Consider the following 5473-nt stretch of genomic DNA (forward strand, 5'->3'; position numbering starts at 1 on the left):
CCACTCCGAGCAGCTCCGACCCAAGATGGAATGTGAAGCTAAAAGACCAAAATCCATTACCTCTGACAACAATGGTGCGGCTTCGGTCCATGTCCAGATGATGCAGCTCCAGTCAAGCTAGCTAAAAGACAGTATTCTAGTAACCAACGTACCAAAGTCCAAAGCCGACATAACAAGTCAGACGATGGTGCAAAGCTAATGCAACACCAATTAACGAACCAGAGTCCGAAGAAGATGACAAAAGTGACTTCAAGTACAGTTGATTTGCAGCCCAAGTCCAACGACGATGATGGCTCAAATCCGATGGCTCCAATGCTCCACTCCGATGATGCAAGGTTGATGTAACGCCAGCTGCTTAATAATGGCAGTCTTCCCATGACGAGCAAAAGTCCGAAGACCAAAGTCCAAACTCTACGGTGGACCGAAGCCAAATTCTGGTGACAACGATGATTGCTCCTGACGTGAAGGTTCTCCAAGGCTCTTACAAAGGACCATGAGAGTCTACAAATGCAAGTCCAAGATTAACCAAAGTAGCAGTACCATCCCTTTCGGAACAATATTGCAGCCAGGGTGCTCTATCTTACAATACCAACGATGATACAAACCGACATGCAAACCTGATGATAGCTCCGGTCCTCTTGCAAATGATCATGTGATGATGAAAGGTCCAATGATGATCATGCTAAGCCATGCAACAAAGGTGATATGTCCAATGACGATGATGAATGCAAGCAAATCGGAGAAGAGTTCACCCGGCGCTCACCTCAGTCCCTGTGATGCATACAAACTCTACTCCGATGATGCCAGTTGGAGGAGAGTAACAGAACTCAATTCAAAGGCCACTACGAGGGGAATGGTTATTGGACGAGAAGAGTTAAGAGAATCTGCAGTGCAGCTCACAAGTCATACAAATTCCGAAGCAAAAATATCAAAGCAGGGGCAAACTGGACAACCACGTCCCAATAAGGTTATATATATATATACCAAGCACAAGCAGTAAAGAAAAATTACTTACATGGATGCCCACCCGTTCCAAAGTTAAAGCAAAGAGGACCACTCCCTAAAGCCTAGCCCCGTTCAATGTTTGACATCTATTTATTTTTTACTTTTATGCAGGTTGCGTAGACCAAGAGAGTAAGATACAAACCGCAGTTCAACTGATGTCAATAATGGACTCAATTCAACTCCACAACCCCATTCAAAAAACTGAATTAGTTTAATCAGAGGAGAAGAGCAGCAGTTCAAGTGAAAGCTACACTAGTAGAGTACACAAGGAAGCAAAGGTTATTGCGGTAGCATAAGCAATGACGAGAGCCTGCAACCAACAGCCCAAAGCACAAGGAGAGCTGTGAGATGTACAGTTGCTGCTGCGAACAAAGGTGTCTACGGTGCGGGAATCCTCAACTCAAATTCAAAGACTGGCAATATGTGGACGAGCATCAACTCAAGGCGCTGTTTACAAGAACAAATCTGATCGCAGGACAAGGACGAATCCGATGACTATTAGTCAACCTACCTGTTACACGATGCACAAGTATCACAATGATGAAAAGTACTGCAACAATATCCGAAGATCAAAGTAAAAGCACAAAGACGATGGTCCGAAGATAGTTGACGATGCTTAATTGATTCGATGACGACGTTGAGTGAAGCAACTGGATCATCCAAGTGCCCAACGATGATGACACCAAGTCCTGGGGCGATGATGTTAAGTCCGATGACGATTTGAAGAGAACACCAATCCAAGATAGAAATAGCATCCACGACACAATGATGACAATGGAAGTCTACCAAAAGGAGCCCAGCTTCAGACGCATTACAAGCCACCGGACATGCAGGTTCTCCGAGATGAAATTTGACGTTCTACCAACATGGAAGGTACCCCGAAGCACAAAGTGATCGATCAATCATGTGACGAAGATGCAGCTCTAATCCTCATCACGATGATGCAGTACCAGTCAAAGCCGAATGAATTATCAAGATGAAACAATGGTGGAACAAGAGTCGAGGGAAGTTGCAGTTCAACTAAGAGAGTTACCTCCCAATGGGAATTCCCGAAAACATTTTATGGTTTCATTTTTATGCAGATTCATAGCACTGGATTTTACTGCACGCAAATCAACAAGGGACACACATATAAGCATGTTGCTAAAGAGATGTACAACTAAGCCACCATGAATTCAAGACATTGTCATCGCTACTGCAAATTTGGAGCTGTATAGTAACACCAGCGTGAAAGCCGACGTTTTACCCCATGGTGCAAGGACCGACGCCGACAATACCAAGTCAGACGAAGATGGTGGTACAAGGTCTTGCAACGATGGTCCTAAGACCGATGTGTATGACAAAGATACACAAAGTTTGGTCCGTGCATATGTAGGTCCCGTTATGTAACCTAAGCATAGCACAGCTCAAGTCCGACGACGACGGAGGTGCAAAATGCAACGATGAACCAAAGACTTATGCCGATGATGCAAGTCTTACAGCGATGTCCCAATTCCGACGACGAAGAGCCAAAACCATGCTACCATGATCCAAGATCCAAAGTCTCTGCGATGATCCGGGGAGTCTAGCTGGAGATGTGCTCGCCAGGCAGGGTGGTGATACTTGGGCTTCGTCCGAAGGCATTGGAAATACAACAAAAGATGAGGCGATAGGTGAAACAAAGACCCAAAACCGATGTCGCTCTCACTTCCAAGCTCATCTGATGATGTTCCAATGACCTATATGTTGGGTAAATTATTAATAATGTAACTGAGAAGAAGATACTTAGCTCAAAATAAGGTTGTTGATGTTGCTGCACAGAAAATGTAGAGGCACGTAAACTACGCTGTCCTAAAGGCAATATTGCCTGCCACTCCTCTGAGATGCTACAGCAGTTGGCGAGTCACCTCCAGGATACAACTACAGTTAGTACCCCTCAATGTAGCATACAATGAGGGTACCCTTAGAGCTTGACAAAACTTAAAACAGTAGAAGAGATGTTTACAGAAAAACAGAGGGAGAGTAGAAGAGATGTTTCTCTGTGGTGTGTAGTCTGAGCTTACAACTACTCTCTTATATAGTGTTTGTGTAGTTACAAACAAGAAAGAAAACCCATGCTTATGACAGAAATACTGGTAATATTGGGTTAAAGATAGTGCAAGAAAAACTGTTTTGTCAGGCATGGAGCAGTGTGTTGCTGCCAAGCCAAATACGTACAGACAAGGGAGCCAGGACAAAACACGTACAGACAAAGAAGCCAAGACAAGCACGTTCAGACAAAGAAGTCAGGACAAAACGCGTACAGACAAAGAAGCCAAGACAAGCACGTTCAAACAAAGAAGTCAGGACAAAACACGTACAGACAAAGAAAAGATTCTTCTACTTGTGTGGAAAACACGTACCAAAAATTTCAGCAAAAAGATAGGATCTAATGAACCCACACCCACACCCGAGCCCGAGCCCGAGCGACCGGACGGCGGCGGCGTGCGTGCTTCTGTGCGAAGCACCGCGCGTACGGGAAAGGCAACCTTGCCCTAGTCTAGACCTTCCCTCCAAGCACAAAAGTCTAATGACCCAAGGGCCATGCCCTTATAGCCAATTCTATGGTATTTATGTCTAAAACTCTTTAGATTTTAGTCAATGTGGGACTACTGTTTTATCTATTCAAATGAAAAAACAATTAATGGGCAATAGGTCTAGGGATCAAAACATAGTCCATGGAAAAATTGGTATTTTTAAATCGTTTTTTCTAACACTATATTATAAAAGACATGGCACACAAAGCTTACTTCACAACAAACCAAAGTTCTACCACAGAGAAGTGCAAGTCACATGGAAACACCAATACCTCTCACAGCAGTAGCGGAAGTGGCTACAAAAGCAACATCTGCAACAGCGGCAGGGGCAACAGAAGCAGTGACGACATACACAATTATATGTCCCCTGCAATCCTACATCAACTTTCTTCCCGAGGGATACAAAAGGCTATTAGTCCAGCTACCTGCAAGCATATGGCACACCATCTTGCGAAACATCTATCTTCAGCAACAACAAAACCTGGTTCGGTGTACTTGCAAAGACCCCACAGGGACAATCACTTTCGCTTCCACAAGCTTCAAAACCAGCTTCCGAAACCAAAAGGGGGGAATACATGCATCACACCCAACTAAAAAGTTTGCAAAAACTTACTCCTTACATTTCAACGATACTTGCATACATTTTTTAAAATTCATTGACATATTTTTATACTTTTTTTATGAAAACATTTGATAAATTTTTATAAATTCCATACATTTTGCAAATTCAATACATTTCATATGTTAAGCAAGATACAATCATCACCTAAAGACTCTCAACTGAGTCAGTTGAAGACCGATTATAAGGCTAGAGTTTTGAGCTATACATCATCTTTAGGTGTTTGTTTTTTTTCCCCCATATCACCAGTTCCATCACCTATTTTACTCACATAATCCATCCATTTTACCTCCAACACAAGTCTCTATCACCAAATCATAACAATTCACCACCGCCATGAACACCGTTTTCTGCTAAGCAAGCTTGTTCACATGTCTCTAGCTAGTGGCAAGGCCATGTATCAACACTTTAGATCTGGTATTAGAAACATTCTTAAAAACCAATTTTAAACAAATTTCAATACCAAAACAAATGTAACCATTACCAATTACATCTGTTAACCAACACAGATCAATACTACCAATTGAAGAGGTATTTCAACTATCTCACACAACCATTTGAAGAAGTATATTGACTATCTCATGCTATGAATTTGAAGAGAAACACCAATTTTCTCATACAACAGCTTGAGGGGCAGTTACAAACTATAGGAAGATTTCTAAAGAATGATGTATCTAAACTCCAGTGATCAATTGGAGGACATCTTTACTAAGGGTCTTCCAACAGCAAGATTTCATATTCTACGTAGCAAGTTGCACCTTCGCCAACTCCAGTACAACTTGAGGGAAGGTGTTAAGCAAGATACAGTTATCACCTAAAGACTCTCAACTGAGTCAGTTGAAGACCGATTATAAGGCTAGAGTCATATGGCTATCTTTTAGTATTCCTTTGTTATCTTTGAATAAGTTTCAAATCTGTAACAACTTACTGTGTAATCTTTCAAGTATAAATAACAGTCGAATCCACAAGATTAAGTGTGGAAGTCATTCCTCCAAATATCTGTTCTAAGTTCATACATTCTAAATAATGCATACAATGGAGAACCGGGACAAGCACCATCGGTCTCAGACCATCATACTGATGTGTGTCGTGGGTGCACAAATTAATTCACTTATCTTCTACTTTACTAATGAATAATATAACAGTAAATAAGATTCGTTCCCACGAAGAGTAAGGAGTTTTAGTTATTGAAAGCGTCACAAGAGGGGGGTTTTGTAAAAGATTTTAAGCAAAATAAATAGAAAGGCAAATCAAAATGATTAGGTTGAAAACAATGATGAGAAATATGATCAAG

General features: G+C 41.8%; 1 long non-coding RNA gene across 1 annotated transcript; it reads left to right on the plus strand.

Moving 5' to 3' along the window:
* The first annotated feature begins 689 nt into the window (after positions 1-689).
* LOC113353850 lies at positions 690-2794 on the plus strand. The gene is made up of 2 exons (XR_003361571.1): positions 690-967; positions 1117-2794. It is a non-coding gene; the product is annotated as an uncharacterized LOC113353850 (long non-coding RNA).
* Positions 2795-5473: the final 2679 nt, after the last annotated feature.

The sequence above is a fragment of the Papaver somniferum genome, chromosome 2 (genome assembly GCF_003573695.1).
Source record: "Papaver somniferum cultivar HN1 chromosome 2, ASM357369v1, whole genome shotgun sequence".
In the NCBI taxonomy this organism is placed as follows: Eukaryota; Viridiplantae; Streptophyta; class Magnoliopsida; order Ranunculales; family Papaveraceae; genus Papaver; species Papaver somniferum.